We start from the raw sequence: 22,462 nt of genomic DNA on the forward strand, positions 1-22,462 counted from the left end.
ATTTATTTATTTATTTATTTATTTATTTATTTATGTATTTATTTATTTATTGCTGTGTTGGGTCTTCGTTGCTGCACGCGGGCTTTCTCTAGTTGCGGTGAGCGGGGGCTACTCTTTGTTGCAGTGTGCGGGCTTCTCATTGTGGTGGCTTCTCTTGTTGTGGAGCACAGGCTCTGAGCACGCGGGCTTCAGAAATCGTGGCCCACGGGCTCCAGAGCGCAGGCTCAATAGTTGTGGCCCACGGGCTTAGCTGCTCCGCGTCATGTGGGATCTTTCTGGACCAGGGCTCGAACCCGTGTGCCCTGCATTGGTAGGCGGATTCTTAACCACTGTGCCACCAGGGAAGCCCGGAAAGAGCATTTATAAAGTTAAACATTATAAATGTATATTTTAAAAAATTCTTTAAGATGTAAATAAAAATTCAAAAACATTTTTAAAGTGGGGAAATAATATAATTCCAGTCTTCTTTTTTGATGTGAGATAGGACCATGAATGATAAAATTTCAAGAGTCTGATGTAAACTATAAGTGATGCTTAGGTGATATTTTCCAAATATTTATATTTACATATCTTATAGTCACTATTTTGTAAGAAATACATTTATAACTTATTAAGCAGTAATTCTAACTTACTTTTAACCCTGCACCAAAGTCCTTCTTGCTCGACCCCACTCTAAATATCTTCGCTACCCATATTCTCCAATGCATTGTCCCAAAAAGGCAAGGCTGATTTAGGTAGTATCTGCTACAGCAATGTTACCTGAGGCTGCTTTAAGCTCACCCCAAGGTATTTGCTGGCATTATGTTAAGTGGCATACATTCTTCCACTGATGCTAACGCAAGGAAGAGAAAGGAAAACGTGCTAAGGCTTTATAGAATATATTTTAACCACTGTAATAGAGGTAGGCAACAGTTATGGGTCAGAGAGTGGCTTTGCTCCAAAAAGTCATGCAGTCACCCAGCTCCCTTCCACTTTATTGCTCTGCTATGGCCTTGTCCTTGAATTCCTAGTTGAAGCTGGGTCACCAGATCTCCATTCCAGCCCCCATGGAGAGGAAGCAATATTCTAGGCAATGATGCAGGCACTGCAAACATCATTTCTATGATTGGCAAAAACCTACTCACATGGTCATACCTGGATGCATGGGTGGGTAAGAAAAACATCATTACTAGTTAGGTAGCCATATGCCCAACTCAAAACTGTTTTACTCTGGAAGAAATAGAAAATGAATTTCATGGGCAAAAAGCAAATTATAGAGTTGGATTTAAATACAATGTAATAGAAATAATGGTAACCCATGAAAGCTTGATACAGTCCCAGTTCTAATACTACTATCTGCATGCATTGGAGAAGTCATTTAATCTCTGTCTCTCTCTCCCTTCCTTATTTTAGTCATACAAATTAAAGAGTCTTTTTTTTGTGTGTGTGGTACGCGGGCCTCTCACTGTTGTGGCCTCTCCTGTTGCGGAGCACAGGCTCTGGACACACAGGCCCAGCGGCCATGGCTCATGGGCGCAGCCACTCCAGGGCATGTGGGATCTTCCCAGACCGGGGCGTGAACCTGTGTCCCGTGCATGGCAGGTGGACTCTCAACCACTGCGCCACCAGGGAAGCCCAAGTTAAAGAGTTTTAATCACAATGTTGCTAATGTCGTTTTATCTCCGCAGAATTCAATCTTTTTATATTCAGTGGGACTCAAACAACTTTTAAGGTCATCTTCACATCCTTGACTGAATTTGCATTTTAAAGAAAATCACCTGTTTTCTAGATTTCTCTCAATTTGACAACCTATGGCTAATACTAATTTAATTATCAAAAGATGAAATATGTTTTTTATGAGATTTTTTAAGCACCTGTAATGTAATATCACTGATGAAAAATCCGAATTTCACAACTGTAACCTAGCCAAAAGCTAATAATATTTAACCTGACAACAGCAAACAGTTGTTAGAGGCAGAAATGCTTCTATCTGCCAAGAGATGTCGTGATCAAGAATCTGAGAAACACTGTGAAATTAAATGGGAAAAAAACCCTGATATATGTGGTTGCTATAACTAGACACACTCAGGAGTGATTCTGTCGTAACTATTCAGATTTACTGATGCTTTGGTTCCTCTTCAAGAATTGTTTTTAAAAATCTTTTCCTTTTAGAGAGGAAACTAGACCCCACAGCACAATGTTGGTTGAGAAACTAGACATCACAGTTTTGTATACATTTGGCCACAGTCAAGCTGGGGAAGATATCTAGTTTCTGTGAAGATTTTCAAATCTTGATGCACAAGTTTTTCTTATTGGTTTCAAAATATCTTCTAAAGTTAGCAAAACTCATTTTGCCACAAATGGAAAAGGTCTCTTACTCTGTGATCCTAAATCCCTCCCTCCTAACCTATGTTATCTTCCCTTCTGGTTCCTTTTCCACTCTCCCAGAACCAAAGCGCAAATAAGACTTGAAAATAAGAAATGGAGAAAGATCAACTATGGAACAGCGCTTGGACTCAATCCCCACCGCTGATTATCATCTAACTTTGTGGAGTTCATCGGAAGAAAAACTCCAAGTAAACGCTAAGATTTTGTTGTTGTTGTCAAAAGGCAAAGGTTGCCTGAAATTTCAGCAGTAAATTTGAATTGAGTGCTTCTGCATATCTCAAGAAAATCAACATGCTGAGCTTTTCCCTCTTAATTAAAATGCTCCATATTTCATATGACATCGAACGGGAGAGAGATGACAAAATCGCTCACTTCTCTGATTCTCAGACAAACTCAAATTTTATTTTATCTTGAAGGAAATTATACAGTTAAAGGAAACAGAAATTTTGCTGTTGATTTCTTAGAAAAGTTGAACTAATTACATTAACTCATATTTCCATCTCCACTGTAAGACACAAATTCACAGCAAGAACTCTAAATCCTATTTACACACTCAGCTGAGCGTTCTGGGAAGAGACTGAACAGAGATTAGTTTGTGCACACATGCACTCTCTCTCTCTCACACACACACACACACACACACACACACACTATAGTGTATCTTTATTTATATTGCACTTATTCTTCATTACCTTGACAAATTTTGGATGTTTTACTGCCCCTATGACTATCAATTACCAATGTTGTTAGCTGGCTTAAACTTAACTTGTTTTTTAAATTTACCAATTAAAATATTTCTAAAAACTAACATTATCCCTTTTTAGTTTCTCAGCTTATTCTTTCTTAAAACACACACACACAGACACACACACACACACACACACACATATTATTCTTTTACCTCCATGATATTAAGTTCAACTTTTGGTTATTTATTCTTCATGACACAATTAATGAGTGAAACTGAACAAGAGCCATTGACTACACTCAGCATTCTTTCCTATTTATTTTCCACCACTGCTACATCTTCTAAAGTTAAATGAAAAACAAACACGGCAATTCTCTGCCTTTTACACCACTTTCCTTGTTAAATCCCACAGAAGCACATGGCTGAGCGTATAATATGAAGCACCTGGGAACCGCTTTGGCTTTATGATATAATTTTTGTACCTTCAATCCGAAATGTTTCATTAGAACAATATGATTGACTCAGAGGGTGATACTGTTAGAAGGTGTCAGAGAAGTCATTTAGAATAATCATCTACCCCTCGGAGAGATTCCCTCCCCAACATTTCTGACAATTACCCTCCTAGATCGCATGAAGTTTAAATTCCTCAGCCTGGCTCAAGAACCTCCAAGAACAGTGCGGATGAACAAGCCCAGCCTCACCTGTGACAAATCCCCTAACCTCAGTCGCCCTGGAGCCGGCCTTCCCCACTCCACAGGACAAGCACTCCGCTTCTCTGGCCTTGCAATCCCTTTGCCTGAAACATGCTCTGCCTCCATCTGTGCCTGCTAACAACATCACATCTGCCCCTCCTTGCCCAGTTCAAGTGGTATTTCTTTCAGGGGGCCTTTGCCTCGTCTTGCCCCAGCTCCCAAACAGCAAACCCCCTTTCTGCACCTGGCTCCCTGCATGCCTCAGCAATGCACACCTGTCCTCTAGCACTGAGCATGCTGCACCCTGTGTTTTGAGTGTTTTGATATGTGTCTGTCTTATCCCTCTTAGATGTACAGCTCTCTGAGGGCAGGGAGTCCACTGCCTGCCATTTCTACATGCTACAAAGTCTTTTGTATCAAACAGGCTCAAGAGTCAACAACCAAGGTTGCGGAAACAAGTAGGGCAAGGAAAGAGAGAGTGTTGATGATGTGTCCCTGTTGAAATTTCTGAAATTTCAGAAAAAGTAAGTTGCCTCCCTCGATACTAACCAGTAAGAGGAGATCCAAATTTCAAAGAAATTTCTTCTGTTTGCCTAATATAAATTGTTTCTAAACAGAAGAAAAGACTTTATCTTCAATACTCCCCATGCTTTCCACTTCACGCCATTCTTCTGCCACTGTCCCAGAAAATGCCACCCATTCTTCAGACCCATTGGTAGGACCACTCTTTTCACTGATTTCACTGGCTGCAGTAAGCAGAGATAACCACCTGCAATCATAAGTGTGTTGAACTCTGCAAACCAGCTGTTTATTGGGTTAAGCTTACTTTCAGTAAGAAAAGTTGTATACATCTGTCCTACCACTTGCTCTCTCCTTCACTGCCTTATCCTTGGCTACCAACATGCAGGTCTGAAATTTGAGGAATATGGATACCTGGTTCCATGATTTAAAAAAGAAAAACCCTCACAGATCTTTTATCATATATCCTCATAAGAACTACAAATTGGTTCCAAGAATGGACTCTCAAAACTTTTCCTCACTCCAGACCATTTAAGGCAGTAAAAATACCACATGGTCCCCACACACCTAACTAATCCTGTTTTGCAGTGGAAATAGATCTTTGTAATACCAAAAAATGAAACAGAATTCCTTATAATGTTTAATGATACAGCAAAGTTTAAACATTGTTTATGAATTTTTTTAAATAAACTTTTTTGATCAATTCCAGAATCACTGCAAGTATTGAAAAACATTGGGTTAAAGAAGTGATTCTCCACTAGTGGGAAGCAGTGTTAGACCCACATTACCTCTGAGTTTAGAAAGATTTTCTACAAAAGAGAAAACAAGCATACAACTCTGCTAGATGTGTAATACAATAAGCATAGAATCAGCAACTTTCCACAGAGCAAAGCTTTACTGTTCCCAACACTTCTCTGGCTCACGCCATCCTAATCACTGCAGCAAAGAACCCTGGGAACTCCATGGGCAAACATTAGCACTGAACTACGGTGCACTTTGGCACACATGATAACACTGCATGAACACCCTTGTTTTGAACCAGTAACGACCCTTTTGCTATATTAGGAGGTTTTCTGTCAAAACAATTCTTTGGTGTCATGTAAACAGCCAAAATGTTCTGTGAGGAGTTTGTGCAATCATTTGAATCAGCATAAAGATTAGACATGTGGAAAAGGGGAGTTAACAAAACAGTCCCAGGCTCTTTCCCGTATACTGGTGACCTTCAAGTAGACCCAGAGAAACTTTGAAAGCATTTCTCAGGGTACAAGAAAATGAAGTTTTCTACATTTGGGTTGACTTAGCCCAGAAAAAAATCTATGTCCCATGACCACAGAGCCTCATGGCTGGAGAACACCCTGGAGGGAGATCATGGACATTTACCCAACCTCAACTACCCCCACCTTGTTCGTAAGTCTCTGCCCTGCAGCCCCTCACTCCACCCTATTTCCCAACTCAACAGCTGCCGCCCCCTCCCTCTAGAGCATTCCAATGCTCCAAACCACATTTGTCTAGGTGTGGCTGAGACGCTTCTCTACTTAGTTGAGCTAAGCCAATGTCGAAATTTTTTAGAGAACTTTACTAGGCATTTAAGGGCAAAACTACAAAAACACAGAAATAAGTACAGGGTGTTCTTATGACACAAGAACTAAAGACTGATACCTCTCTGCTGGGCTGATTCTCTTTATGAAGCCACAAGTTCCCTGTCCCGATTTCACTCCTGCCAGGTTTAGCTGTTCCTCTGGCCTATTCCATCCTCGAACAGGGCTGTCACCACTGTCCAGTTAGTGATATTTTGTGACCACCCCAAACCTGCTCTCAGTATTTTGTTGATATCTGGGAGCTCGGCATTAAAGGATTGAACTTCACCTCAGGGGTGAAGTTGCCTTGGCCCATATTCTGCAATTTTTCCTTTACTTCATCTGAGCTGCCTTCACAGATGCCGTTGTTCACTTTCTGGACTGTTTCATGGCTTATGGTCCCAGAAATTCCTGATTTTCTCAAAAGAAACCACCAGCTCCTTCTAAAGAAAAATAACCCACCCATTATTCTAAATGAGCATTTCAGCTGAATTATCCCTGAAAAGGTACTTTTCATTCGTTCAACAAATATTTATTAAATGCCTAATATGTACCGAGCATGCATCTAAGCCCTACAGTTACAGGAGTGAATAAGACAGACCTGCCATCTCTCTCATTTGAAGTCCCTCGCTGTGAGAAAGCATCAAGTCGGATCCCAATGGTGATTAGTAGCCAGGCTGCCTGGGTGCAAATACCAGTTCTCATCTTGGGCAACTCAGACTAAGCCTCAGTTTGTTCATCTTCACAAAGGAGACAATCATAGACCCGACCTCACAGGGCTACTGTGTATATTACATGAGATGGTGTATGAAAAGCATTTAATGCAGACTCTAGTACACAGTAAGCAGTCAATAAATTTTACAGGACAGATTTTCCCTCCGCATCTGAGCCTAACACTAAACCAGTTTGACAGAAGTAGAAGCTGAAATAGGAGTAGGAGTAGCAGTAACGTAGCTAATCTTCACTGAGTACTTATTAACGCCAGGAAATGACCTAAGTATTTTACATACAATACTTTAGTTAATTTATCACCTTCACTCGTAGTTAGAGGTAAATAACAGATGCCATGTTTTCCACTTTCAATTTTACTGAAATGCTCTAGTAGTTTCAACTTTCTCCTTATGAAGTGCATTCCTTCTCCTTCCTATCTTTTCTTAATTTTAGTGATTTTCCGTAGCATCTCATTAATGTAAATAATTTCCTAATAGGCATTTGGAATAAGACCCCAGGTTTGTTTCATTTGCCACATTTGTGCAAAAACTTGTCAAGCAATCCTTACTCTCTCTTAATGAGCCTCCTGGCTTTTCTCTCATCCTTCCTCTGGTGGTAATGTCTCACCAGAAATCACCTTTACTTTAAAATCATGTGCATTTCACTTACCTTTGATCTCTTGATGTTTCAAGAGATGCCCAAAACCACCAGGAATGCTTTTATAAAACAATACTAAATGGCATACTCACTACGGCTTACATAATGTTTTGATGATCACTGCATTTTTGCATATTCCTGCACCATGAATTTTAAAATATTTTCACTTGTTTTCTGAACAAGAACACAGATGTTTCTAGCATAATCAGGATGTTCAGAAATATAATGCATTGTTATTATATTAAATGAAGTAAAAATTAAACATAGATAATTAAATACAAATAATCAAACACTACTATACAATAAAAGTAATAAAATATTAATTAAACATTTAAACTTAATATTAAACATTAAAAAGTAATATAATAACTATATTGTTTACTCTCATTTAATCCTCTCAAGAATTCTGTGATATAATAATTAATATTTTACACAAATGAGAAGAATGTTTAGAGAAAGAAGGTTTAGAGAAATTAACTTTCACAATTACTAAAGGTAGAAAGGGGCATAACCAAATCTTGAGCCTTGAGTTCTCTGACTCAAAATGCCTGTATGAGTTTATTCTAATCTATTTGTAATAATCTATAGGATAAAGTAGAAGATGCTAGCATATATATAACTAAAAATTATCAAAGGGTATAATCAAGTGTTGACAGGAAAAAAATCGGAAGAAACAAAACTATCTTAATGTTTTAAGCTAAGATTTGCAGCTTCTCATTAAAACTTTTGAATTAACCACAAATGTGCTTCACGCTGGTGGTTCCTAAACAATCACTTTGCTTTGAAATAATATTTGAAGAATAGTATAAAGGTAAAAAAAAATGTAGGCTGATAAAATAAATAAAAATACTACAAACTTATTTTTAGGATAACAAAGGTGTTTCAGTAAGTAAAAGGGATGCTTTTTCAAAAATCAACAGATTTTTTTCTATTAACTGAACAATTGTTTAACTAAATAAGAATAAAAAATGATGGTTGCATGTTTCCTTTTAATAGTGCTATCTCTGAACTTACTTTTGAAGCAAACTTTATAGTCAGAAAATGGATAGACTACATTAAATTCAGATCCTGCACGGTGTGTGTAAAACACTGGTTTTTATTTTTGAGAATGTGTCAAAAATTTTGAAAAAAATTTGAGGAAATCCTCAGTACCATAATCTCCTTTATTCTTATGCACATGAATAAAATCTGAATAAGATTTTCCAATCTATGTATAAAAACAACAATTATACTTGGACAGATTCTAAAACCTGAATAACAGTTTTAATTTCTAAATGTTGCAAACTTACAGATGATAAGTTTAAAGCTAGCTGAGACCTTCTATTAGTTTTTAATGTTGTTTATAAATTGCATGAGAATTCTGTTTACTAATATTGGCAACAATCAACCAAATTTCATATGGTCACTCCTTTTGGGTTTTCAAAGATAGATTTATAGATACTAACTATATTCTTTTTCCTTGGATTTTCTTAGATGGAACTAGGGAATTACCTCTACCCTGGTCATTATTCACACATTTTAGAATACCCAGAGACTGCATATATGATTATCTTCCTACCCAGTTTATCCAAGAAATTTCACCTCAATTTCCTCTTATTTTAATCACCTAAGAGCCAAGAAAACTACAAAGCTCAGCAAGATGCTTTTTACAGTGAGTCCATTCCAATAATCCTTTTTTTCACTGGCAGTAAAGTATAAACAAGGATAAAGGTGTGATTCGTGGAGCTGACAGGAGAGTGTAAGCATCTTTGGTATGGCTGAAATAACAATAACCAGCAGGGCAGTAATACACACTGGATGCCTGCTAGGAAATGGAGGGAGGAGGGTGTAGGGGCATCAATGTGTAGGTGTCCATCATGTGTCCGGCAGCTGGAAGTTAAAGCTGTGCATTTCCTGAGAGATGGCTTAAAAAGATGTGTTAAGCAACTGTGAAAACCCACCTTATGCTTACTACTGCCACAACGGTTGGTTCTTTCTAAATGTTCCTTTTTTTTTTTTTTAAGTTTCAGTTCTTTATAGAGCTTCCTGAGATGACCAAGGCTGAAACAGAAAGTAACAATCTTCAGTTCCAACTTCCATGGGGATATTCAGGTACTTGGAGGTATTTTAGAGGTTTTTTCCCTCCTTATTGTATTTTGGGATGATAAATGGTAGGGAAGTAGCCAAGTAAATGATAATGATGTAAGAAAGCCTTAAAAACACACAGCCAAAGAGGATATCTTTTGGTCCATTCATTCCAATAATGAGAAGGCAGGACCTTCAGAGCATATAAAAGCTTTTTTCTAAACTTGCAAAGTGAAGCACAGCTCGATTCTACCTCTGGGAAAATACATTTCATAAGAATGAAAAAGAGCTAAGTTTTTCCACCAGCCTTCTGAATTCTTATGCACAGAAGAAAGCAAAAGAATTTAACCCAGAGTGTAAACAAGCTCCCTGTGGTGCAGAGTACCCAGAAGAGAATCCTTCCATTGTACAGATTTAACTCTGACCACAGGTAAAGAGCCCTTGAGGTTTCCAGAGCTGTTCCAACTTTCAGAGGAACAATGGCTCCCGTAACTAGATCGACTTCCCTCCCCCTTTTTAATCAACATTGCATCTATGTGGAATAAAACACTGACAGACTATCTAAAAACAACTCCTTTGCTGGTAAAACACCTAAAGAAAAATCAGTCCCACCTCTCTATTGCTTCTTCTACAATCTCCTCCAGCCACGCTGAACTGTGGCCTTTTTTCCAAGCGTCATCCACTCTGTCTCCACAGGGCATTGATTAAACTGACCCTCACTGCCAGGAATACCTGTCCTCCTGTCTTCCCCAACTCTCACTTACCCTTCTGAACTCAGGAGTGGTGTCACTGCCTCCAGGAAGTCCCTCTTGACTCACCCTTCAAACCTACACTAGGTGTCTCTCATATGTGACTATGGCCCAAATGTGAATTCCTTCCTGAGTTCTTTTCCTACTCTCCTGAGAATATGTTTACATATTTATCTAATCTACTTCTCTGTACTCTCTTTGAAGGATTTGTATCCTATTCATCACTGCAACTTCATTGCCTAGCACCATGCATATAATAGTTGCCAGTGAATAATCATTGCAAGTATAAATTAGTTAACTCTCATCCAAAGTCCATTTTCCCATTTTTCTAAATATCAACATCTCATCAGCACTTTCACTATTATGTTTAGCATTAGCAGAAAGGCACATTACTTTGATAAAAAGCACTCCTTAAAATTATCCTATTTTTTGATTTTCAAATTATTTATACTTTAGATAGTTTCAGAAAGAATACAAGGCTTAAGAAAAAAAAATGGCATTTGGCCTACATATTATAAGAGTGTTAAAGCAAAAATATAACTTTGCCTTTGGGGGGAAACGTTATTGGTCTGGCCTACCAAATTTAGTTGTAATATAATTTCCCGCTAAAATATAAGGCAAAGAAAATAAGGACATCTAATTCTGAGCACAAGCCACATTACTAGTCAAGAGGATGTTAAGCACAAAGCCATATGACAGAATTTATAATTATTACTAAATTAAAAATAATATATCAAATCAATTAAATATATAAAATATCCAAAATAATAAAACTTTACAGTAAATTATAGCAACTAAAATATATGTGGGGATATTTACTTCAAATGCTCTTAAAGAAGATACATTTAAATCAGTAAACAAAATCCAATCAAAATCAGGATACTCAGAAGGTTTTGTAAGTGCTATTTTCAGATTTTATCTAAGATTGTGTGTCAGATAGGTGCCTATTTCAGCCCCAAAAACAAAAATATGATTAATCAGCATGAAAGCATACTTTCTCATATTCAAATTTAAAAAATCTTCCCTGATTTATCACAAATGGCATTTTGCTTCCATTCATTCGTTTTGGTCGCTCTCTTAAGAAAATAATGTGTTGTATCATTTGTGTGTGAATAATTAATTTGAATTGGTCAGAGCTCCAACATATATTTCATGAATTATCATATTTAAATCACATATCTAGCAGGCCCAATATTCTCTTCCTCTGATATTTAAATAACATTTTGAAAAGTATGTTTGGTTTATACCGTCTACAAAAAAACCCAGTTTTTGCTTTCTCTCTTAGTTAATATATGGCCAATTATCTCAAACCAAAATAAAATACGCTTACTTGTTTTTAATGTAAAACCTATAGAAACCCTTGGACTCTATTCTCTTAAAAATATTGAAAGAGCAATTCTTTGCAGAGAGACATAACAGCAATATGTAAAAAAATGATATTGAATTAAACCAAGGGATATATTTCTTGTTCCCTTCAGGTACTGAATCATTAATTCATTCATCCTTTGAAGAAAAACATGAAAACAATAATTCCATTCTTGGAGTCATCTGTACAAAATAGCGTACAAACAAGGAATTGCTGCAGGACAAATCCAGGGCTTTTGGGTGGGGCAGTGATGCTCATCTGTATCCTAGGATGTCCTGCCTGATATGCTGCTCCTCACAGCATTAAATACAATGCCTAAGCAGCCCAGCTGTCAGTTCATAAGTGGCAAATGTAAAATGCTACATGCAGTGTACCAGCTCTGCAAACACTTCTATAATGTAATGTCAGCTGGCAGCTATTTCACAATTCCCCAAACTAAAATATTGTTTTGAACTGGGATCTGCACAGATGTCTTTGTCAGCACAACTTCTGCAAGAACATCTACCCAAGATCCAAGATTCACCTAAGCAAAACTGCAGGGAAGAAAGGGCCCAAAACATAACAGCATAACATTCACATCCTTAGCATCTCATATGCCATTAAAAATTGAAATACGACATGAAGACTCAAATATTAGAGAGGTGAGTTCATTTTTAGATTGTAAAGATCAAAATCATCTCCTCTTATCCTCTAAAAACACAAGTGGAAAAAAAAAAGGCTTCCATTTGTTACTTTGCTCATGTTACTTAAAAAGAAAACTAGAAAAGAGTTCATGTAAAACAGGAACCACTCCAGTGGATTACAGGAAGCTCTTCACAACCTACGTCTGCTGTTCCTCAAAGAAGATTTAAATAGAGTTGGGGCGCCAGACAGCTCACATCTCTCGCTTCTAGATTCTGAAGGAATAAGAGATCAGGGCCCCAGGGACTAATGGCAATTAAAAGAAAACGGATGCAGTAAGTCTAAGAAGCTTGGCTAACTCTTGGCAGGGTGTAAATAGATCTTACACAGTTTGCTTCTATTTTCCCTGATTGGAAAGTTCAGTGTTAAAAAAAAAAGAAAAATGAGTTGCTGTAGGGTAGGTGTTGTGTACTTTAGGTATTATAAATGCCTTCAATAGCAATACATAAAGCAAGTAAACTTTCTCATTCATGACTAATGAGCCAATTCAAATTCTTAAACTTGAAGAAGCCCCAAATAAAGAGAAAAGAACCCTTTGTTCTCCCTTCCCATGATTCCATTTCTATCTTTATTGCAACTCTTTAGTTAACCACTGAATTTCCATTGTCTGGAAAACAGTAAACATTTAATAAATAATATGACTCAGCTAATATTGGCTGCATAAAATCTTTGCTTCTGGACTGAATGGGGTTACTTATGTAATCTCATATTTTACACAAAAGCACTACATCTGAGTTGGACACTACATAAATACTATATATTACTATACTTTATAATTATATATAAATATCTAAATCTAATCTATTTATACACATTATATATTTATATATAATTACTATTTAAAATACTAGATAAATACCATGTAAGTACTAGGCAAAAGAGTATTCCAAGCTTTGTAGAGAAGACAAATAATTAAAGCTATTTAATCAAAACTAGCTGAATTGTAAAACTTTTGTTTAAATTTCCTTAAGCCAGACTATGCTATGCATTAATTATTACAGCCATTATTAATATCTTGCCACTATAAGTTCTACGAAGAAATACACATTTGGAACATCTTTAATATCATTTCCCATATTTAGACCTGAGTATCTTTAAATGTCATCATTTAATATACTGAGAGTCCCCAACTTATAATGTTTCAATTTATGATTTTTTGACTTTATGATGGTGCAAAAGCAATATGCATTTAGTATAAACTGTACTTCTAATTTTGAAGTTTTATCTTTTCCTGGGCTAGCGATATACTGCATGATACCCTCTCATCACGCTGGGCAGAAGTTGTGAGCTGCAGCTCCCAGTGAGTCACGTGATCAGAAAGGTGGACAACTGATACACTTACAACCATTCTGGACCCAAACAACCATTTTGCTTTTTTCACTTACAGTACAGCATTCAATAAATTAGATGAGATATTCAAAACTTTAGTATAAAATAGGCTGAGATGATTTTTCCCAACTATAGGCTAATGTAAGTGTTCTGAGCACGTTTAAGGTAGCTTAGGCTAAGCTATGATGGTCAGTGGGTTAGATGTATTAAATGCACTTTTGATTTAATGATATTTTCAACTTATGATGGGACATAACCCCATTGTAAGTCAAGGAAGATCTGTATCTCCTATATTTAGAGTTGAAGACTCTAGCATTTCCCTAGGAGTTTTACATAAACACCACTTACTAATCAATATGAGTAATCCACAAATAAAACCTTCTCTGTCTGAAAGAACAGACTCTTGATATAGCTTCCAGGCAAGTAAGAAAGCTTCTTTGCCACCAAGGGCATAGTCCAATAGAGACACTAGCGTGAAGCCAATTATCGCAGAATTCAGAAGAGTTATAAAAGATGTGCTCCAACTCTAACTGAGGTGGAGCTGGGGGTCAGGAGAGCTGTAGGAAAGGTCAAAAATTGGAGATTTGAACTGAGGCTTAAAAGATGAGTAAGAAATTGGAAAGCTAAAAAGAGGGGCAGAAGGGCACCACAGACTAAACGAACAGGGAATGCATTGAGAGAGGACAGTACATTAAGTAAATGCAGGTAATTAAGGGGAAGCTGAAAACAGAGTGGCATGAAATGAGGCTAAAAAGGTTACTTGAATGCCGTGCTAATTAAGGGGTTCAGACAATCTCTTAGTGACTAGGGAGACATTAATGTTTTAAGCAAGGAGGTGGCAAAGTGGGATTTCGCTTTTGAAAAGACCAATCAGGCAAGAAGAGGAAGCAAGCAAGAAGACATTGACGGAAAGAAGCAGAGCTGGTAAAGGGCTACTGCAAAATCAAGTGGTCCAGAAAAGAAATACTAAGGTAGTACACTTCCGGGGTAACGTAGGGGCCTGAAAGAATTGGAAAAATTTAAGAAATACATAGACGGTAAAATTCTCAGATTTCGACAATCGTGTGGTCACAGGAGGGAAGCAAAGGAGATTAGATAAAACTGACTCTCAGATTTATTCCGGCAATGAAGAGTGTGTACATAATGATGCCTTTAGCCGATACCAGAAACACTGAAGGAAATGGGTTTAGTTTCAAGTACATTCATTACTCAGTTGTCATACATATGGAGGGATCTAGTAAACAGTGTGTTCAACAAATACGTGTTGAGCATCTGGTTTGTCCCACACACCGTTAGGCACTGGGCCTAGTAGGTATTGATGGTGAACGAAACAGGCATGTTCCCTACCCTCAGGGAAGGAGAGTTCCTCACAGTGGAAGGAGAGATCTTGACTAGAGAGAAAGGTGTCCTCAGAAAATGAAGAAACACCACTTTTGATCAGTTCTCTGTTGGTTTCCCAAGTACAGGCGATTCTCAAACAATTTTCAAAAAGAGTCGAACACCACATACTTGGATACCCATTTAATCTCGAGTTCAGAGCGCATTCATTCACTTTTTTCACTCATTGCACACCTCTATTTATTAAGTTTCTTTTCTGTGTCAGACACTCTGCCAGATGCTCTAACTGCCAGAGGATCTTTGTGGCACAGCAAGCGCACAGCACTGGTGACCAGATTTGCCCTGCTCTTAATTCATTTTGCCAAGTTTCTAAATGTCACTGGATTTCCTTCACCAGTAAACAAGCATTAAGTGTTTAGATCACTGACTGCAAACTGCACTGCAAAGCCCAACCTCTTTGCAGAGGCCAGACCACCGTGGAGGAAAGGGAGAAAAGGGAGAAGTGCTGAGTGGGTAGGGTGATCACCCCAACTTGCATCTGTGTGCCACATCTCACCTCAGAGTAAGATTTCCTTTTTTAAAAAGGTTTCTGAATCTAAGTTAAAAACCCACTGAGCTGGAAGATTTCTAAGATTTCTCAAAATTCTAAAATGTTATCCTTGCATTTTCCCCATAGGAGACTTTAACAAATGGTAATAGGCCCCTGGATCAACCCACTACAACTTGTTTCACCCATAATATGTCTGAAATATAATACTAATACTAATATGGCCTGAAATATGAGCCTTGGGAATAAGAAAAGTTTTAGCAAGGAAAGGAAGAGAAAGATTTGAAGCATTTTATGCCAGTTCCTGGGCACCCTTGCCTTTTCTCCTGCATCCGTTAGACTTCTATTTACCCATCTCTCTTCCCTCCAGTGGCTTCTATTGCCATTGTGATGCCTTTTGTTCCCTCTTCTCCCAGTGGACCACTCTACAACCCAAAGTATACTCTATCCCCCAAACTATTCACTTTCCTTCTTTCCAAACTCTCCCCTGTACCCTCCACCCTCAATTTAAACTCACGTTTCTTCAAGAGGGACACCTAAATTAAGTCATTCCCATTAATCTGAGAGCCGCTGATCTTATCAAAAATGCTTATACTTTTACAGGGTCATGGTTGCTAATTCAAATGAATGACTGATTTGATGGAACGTAACTGCAGTCCTAAAGTTAAAATGAGAGTGGTTTCGAAAAATCATTCTTTCACGTATTCAACAAGTATTTACTGAGAATCTATTTTTGCTTGACAATGCGTCAAGTATTGTGGATTTCACTTTGAAAAAGGAAGTACATGGTCCACCCTCAGGAGCCTATAGTTCAGTGGGAGACAGCAGATGAAATGCACGGTACAGGTTGCTGGCAGATGACGTACCACAGGAGGAGTGGCAAAGGAAGACAACTTAGGGGACCAAAGCCACCACTAGGGAGCTTTGTGCTTGAAAATTTGCCCTCAGAAATCAGCAGCTCGAAACGGTTCTTGTTGTTCCTATCTCCCATCTTTCTCCACCTCTGCATCGATTCCTCCAAGAGGCCAGCTGGCTGGTTGACCGTGTGTCTGCATGTTGCTCCCAAAGCAATAGTAATAAGGGCGAACAGAAGGAGGGGAAGTAATATTTTGTAATTTTGAGGCCACGCTTGAGTAAGTCAAAGAACAGACAAGTCCAATGAGGAAATACCCTTCAACAGCTGACACCTCCCCAACAAATATATTTAAAATATTTTAAACTCTGAATTCTGGAGGAAAAATAGGCAATTTAAAATATTCTAATAATAACCCATTGGCCATGGGTTTATTGATTCATTACAAATTGGGTAAACACTACTTTTGTACATCTATTTCTGTGGGTCTTGTTTGGCCTACATAATTCTTTAGAACTTATGCTTGCCCAACCCTTGAAAGGAATGGAGAAGAGGCATATATTTAAAGTACAGCATCTCTGATGTCTTTGTAGATTTCCTGTGTGAAGCCTGAACTGTGATACAACATGTCTCCAGCCCTGTATAAAAACTTTACAAATTAGAAAAACAATGGTCTGAAAAGAAACTTTCAGACAGTTGCCACTAGAGATTATTCCCTATTAAACACTAAAGGAAATGATAACTGCCCCTTTGTATCATTTCCAGATATCTTCTAAAGTGTTGAGAAGAATATTTAAGTAAGTGAATGATTCTTAGCCAAAAAAAGGACACAAAAATGAGTGATTAATTCCTATTTTAAGTTCTAATTAGGAGCATGAATTATCCGATTCCTTAAATTGATTGTAACTTTTACTATTAATACAGGCTTTAAAAAGTGGGTAGGTTATGATACTGAAGTTCAGAGACAGACTTAGTTCTAGCCAATCTCTGTTTTCTCCTGTCACTGAAATACATGAGTTGTATAATTTTAATTACACTGTGGAAAACTGAAATAAAATGATTCCCTCTTCTGGTAAGGGTCTGCGTGGCTCTGTAACTTGCTAGTTGTAGGACACTGGGCAAGTAACTTAATGTTTGAATTCTTTAGTTCCCTCAATTGTAAATTAGGTAATTTATAGCTTGTTGTGAGAGTTTAATGAAATAATCCATGTAAAATACATGCCTTAGTGTGTGGCATATAGAAAATGCTTAATAAATTACGTTTTAAAAAATGTTAGCCACAGTAGAAATTCAATTTGCACAGTCCCAGTTATTTTGTATGTCTACTTTCCCTGATAATTTTCAATGAGGAATTGGTTTCAGTAATCATTGTTTTCTTTACCTTCACCTCTATCATGGTGTAATATATCTTGAAGGATGCTACTAAACAACATATTTAAGAATAATGGTGAAATAAGAAGTAGGGGAAAATAAATTTAAAAATTTCAAAACTGTCAGAATTTCAGTACACACTGTTTGTTTGTTTGTTTGCAGTACGCGGGCCTCTCACTGTTGTAGCCTCTCCCGTTGCAGAGCACAGGCTCCGGACACACAGGCTCAGCGGCCATGGCTCACGGGCCCAGCCACTCCGCGGCATGTGGGATCTTCCCGGACCGGGGCACGAACCCGTGTCCCCTGCATCAGCAGGCGGACTCGCAACCACTGCGCCACCACGGAAGCCCTGCACACACTGTTTTTATTTCCCTTTTTCATGTGTGCCTGGAAACAGTTCATGTTGGACGGGAGGAAAGCAGACAAAGAGTGAAAAGCCAGAGCAGAGAAACAAGGATGTAAAGAGATGAAATGAGCATTAAAATCATGCAAAGCTCTAGTTCTCACTGTGCTTTCAGTGACTGACCAATGGTTCTTGAACTCCATGTGAATGTTTTGAACAAAGTTTTCAATGCCCAGCTCTGGTTCCAAGTTTATCACAGATCATCAGATTGGCAGACAATGATGTTTGTCAAACCTCGTTTCACTATGAGGAAATGTTGACACGTGGTGTGAGTGTGTGTGTGTGTGTGTGTGTGTGTGTGTGTGTAAAAGCTTCAATTATTAGGTGTCTTTAATAAAAACCATATTATTTTTAGTATAATTTTCTCATGCTAAAGTCTAAAGACCCCAAAGTAAGATTCTGGTTAAAAGAGTTAAAAAAGATGTCTTTCTGCTAAAAAAAGGAAAAAAAAAAAATCAGCCAAAGCATGTGTAACACTTGTGAAAAATATATAGTTCATAAAAATACAAGACTGTGCTACTAGTAGCAAATATAGTAAGTTGACAAAATACCTTCAAATAATAAAACCTGATATGTCCAACTTTTAAGCAGCACACAATATTAATAGTAGCAACATTTCTGAGTACTTGGTTTATAATGGGCACTAAACCAAGCCCATTCCATTAACTCACTTAATACTGTGCGTTTTGCAAAAGAGGAAACTATGGCTTGGAAAGTTCAAGTAAATTTCTTAAAGTTACATAGCTGTATGAGGCAGAACCAGGATTCAGATCAAGGTCTGCTTGATTGCATAAATATAAATATCTACGGAGAATGAGTAAAGGATATTCATTTCAGACTTCCCTGGTGGTGCAGTGGTTAAGAATCTGCCTGCCAATGCAGGGGACACAGGTTTGAGCCCTGGTCCGGGAAGATCCCACATGCCAAGGAGCAACTAAGCCCGTGTACCACAACTACTGAGTCTGCGCTCTAGAGCCTGCAAGCCACAACTACTGAGCCCGTGCGCCACAAATACTGAAGCCTGTGAACTCTAGGTCCCGTGTTCCACAACAAGAGAAGCCACCACAATGAGAAGCCCGTGCACTGGGCTTCCCTGGTGGTGCAGTGGTTAAGAGTCTGCCTGCCAATGCAGGGGACACGGGTTCGAGCCCTGGTCCAGGAGGATCCCACGTGCCACGGAGCAACTAAGCCCATGCGCCACAACTATTGAGCCTGTGCTCTAGAGCCAGCGAGCCACAACTACTGAGTCCGCGTGCCACAACTACAGAAGCCTGAGCACCTAGAGCCCATGCTCCGCAACAGGAGAGGCCACCGCAGTGAGAAGCCTGAGCACTGCAAGGAAGGGTAGCCCCCGCTCGCCGCAACTAGAGAAAGCCCGCGTGCAGCAACAAAGACCTAACACAGCCCAAAATAAATAAGTAAATAAACTAATTAATTAAAAAAAGCCCATGCACTGCAATGAAGAGTAGCCCCTGCTTGCCACAACTAGAGAAAGCCCGCGCATAGCAACGAAGACATAACACAGCCCCAAAAAAGGTAAAAATAAAAATAAAATAAAATAAAATATTAAAAATTCTTAAAAAAATACAGAGGGACTTCCCTGGTGGTGCAGTGGTTAAGAATCTGCCTGCCGATGCAGGGGACACAGGTTCGAGCCCTGGTCTGCGAAGATCCCACATGTCGCTGAGCAACTAAGCCCGTGCGCCACAACTACTGAGCCCACGTGCCACAACTACTGAAGCCCACATGCCTAGAGCCAGTGCTCCACAACAAGAGAAGCCACCACAAGGAGAAGCCTGCACACCGCAACAAAGAGTAGACCCTGCTCGCCACAACTAGAGAAAGCCCACGCGCAGCAACAAAGACCCAACGCAGCCAAAAATAAATAAATTAATTAATTAATTTAAAAAAAAAAAAGAATATTTGTTCCAAGAACTTCAAAGGCCAATAGTTGATAATAATTTGAAATGACACCAGACTTTTCATGGGCCTGATGAGTCCGTTATATTAGTTAACTCAGACAGGGTAAAAATGGCATTTGAGTTTTAATTACTTGTATATTTGTATATTCCTCTCAGAAACATCATTTTTACTACTACAGATGGAAAATTATATTCAACAAATATTTACTATATGAACCAGGCACAATTTAAAGCTTACTGGATACATTCATAAATAAAACCAAAATGCCTACTTTTATGGAGTTTACATTTTAGTTCCATTATAATCTATTTATAGTAATAACAAAAGTGATTCTATAAACTGTGGGAAATTTCTTCAAATTGTGATATATAAAAATATTTTAAATGAATGCTAGACTAATTATAACTAATGCCCCCAAGGCCTTAATTTATGTCTCATGGGTAGTATTTGAATTATATGTATGTCTGTAACATAATACGTTTCTGTTCCCAGTGGAAAGCTATTATAAATGGTGATTAGGCTCACAGATGTATGCTTATGCCATAAACTACCAGAACTATAGAGACTTAAAGAATCTAGTCCGAATTCTTGGTCTCAAACAGTGGTCATAAAAATGCACAACAGAGGAGAAGGAAGACAAGTTCAAAGTTTAACCTCTCTTCACTGTGTAGATGGCTAAGCATACATTTTTAAACAGGTGAAATTTGTCCCTGCTACTCTCCAGAAGCTCCCCCTGGAGCTTCTGGGGCCCCTCTCGCCCTGGGCATGGACTGAACCCAAAGGCACTGGAGCTTTTTAGAAGGCCCAACTAAGCTAGAGTTCCCAGCCAGGGTCCAATGGACAGGAACTGAGATTTTTACTTCAATTGCTTAAGAAAATATTAAATCAACCCTATAATAAAAAACTAGGTCCTTTGCCTACATCAACATTTCTCCCAAGACATTCTGGATGGATAATTATTTGAGGGGGTGGGAGTGGTCCTGCGTATGCCAGGATGTTTAGCAGCATCCCTGGCCTCTACCCACTAGATGCCAGTAGCACCCTCTCAAGTGGTGACAATACAAAATGTCTTTAGACATTGCCATAGGTCCCCTGGGAGGCAAAATCACCCTGGGTTGACAGCCACTCATTTATATTAAAAACAACATATCTAAGCCTTTTGGCCATTGTATTTTAGGCTAGTTTGTTGTGGAAAGACAAATGGGTATTTTCTTTTAAGATGCTATCATTTTAGTCAGTGATATACAGACTGTACAGAACACAGTTACGTGATGTCCCAGATCTGCTCAGCCCACTTGCCTCCCAAGGCTCCCAAGTCTCAGCTACTTGCCTTGATTCAGGCCAGAGCTTCCTCAGGGATTCTTGCCAGTCCACTGGTGTAAAGCACCAGCTGTTGCTGGAGTGGCCTTGATTTCTATCGTCCCAGAGGGACTCGGCCTCCAAGGGGTCTAGGGCCAGGCTTCCTTGTGGATCCCACTGCACCTAGCTGGAGGAACAACATCTCCAGTGTGTAGGTCTGACCCAACCAGACCCAAGGAGATGCTGGCTCCTGCAGAGGCTTCCAGGAGGGGCGAAGTGCAGAAGAGTCAAAGCCCTTTAGGGTAAGTTTTGATCAAAGAGAAACAAAAGATGGGAGAAGCCAGGAAACAAACTGATCCAAATAAAAATCTGTTCCAAGATGTTATAGTTTCAGACAACCTCTCAGGCACAACTTGTGGGACCAGGCATCCAGCTATGTTTTCTTGTGAAATTGCGGTCATTTCAACTACACTTTATATTGGCCTGTCTGCTTTCATTCCTCACCTTCCTTTGCCTCCACACTTGCTTTCCAGGGATTGCACATCCCTCAAAAAAGCAGTAACAACACATTGCCTCAAGCTCGCATTAAGACAGAAGCTAAAAAGAAATAGGGAAGAGGGAAAGGAATAGAAGGAGAAACAGAAGGAGGTAAAGTTGTTACAACAAAGTAGTAAAATCTAATTACACAATGTCCACATTCTCTGCAGTTCTTATTAATTAAACAGTATAGGTATAACCAGTATTGCTTCTAATGAACATGACAAATAACCTAAGAACAAAAGTTCTTCGAGTTCAGATAACAAAGGGCTCTGCACTGGATACCTTGTCCAATCCTTTAGACTCTAAATTGTAGCTTTTATTATCTGTCTTTTCTATATCTGTAGCCTTTATGGAGCACTTGAAAGCACACACACATCACAGAGTAGTTAAATGAATGGCTTTCTTGAATTGTGTCCAAGATTCAAATTACTCTGATTAGTTCACATCTGTAAAATTAATAAAAAGTGTTTTCACTCTCAGCCTGGTGATGATTACATTGTTTGCTTTATTGTGCCAGCCTAAGAACATGATTGAGTTAGAAACTATCACAATATGAGATAAAAAAATATTCTTAATAATCAGATTCTTTTGCTTAGTAATTGACTCGTGGTAGTTTACTCACCTCAGAAGGAACTTGTAATATGTATCATCCTATAGACTAAACAAAATAATAAACTCCCTCATAAAACCACAAATTTTCATTATCTGGAGGGTACACATATTGTCCAATTTACTGAATATGTGTTTTGAGGTCTGGATTCTCCATCACTTGCATATTGTAATTTCTA

The 22,462-nt window shown here is 38.5% G+C and overlaps 1 protein-coding gene across 3 annotated transcripts in view; it reads right to left on the minus strand.

Moving 5' to 3' along the window:
- PLXDC2 (plexin domain containing 2) overlaps positions 1-22,462 on the minus strand; it is a 413,295-nt gene that overhangs the window by 358,184 nt on the left and 32,649 nt on the right. The window lies entirely within an intron of this gene.

This window comes from Lipotes vexillifer, unplaced genomic scaffold (genome assembly GCF_000442215.2).
Source record: "Lipotes vexillifer unplaced genomic scaffold, Lipotes_vexillifer_v1.1 scaffold297, whole genome shotgun sequence".
Taxonomy (NCBI): domain Eukaryota; kingdom Metazoa; phylum Chordata; class Mammalia; order Artiodactyla; family Lipotidae; genus Lipotes; species Lipotes vexillifer.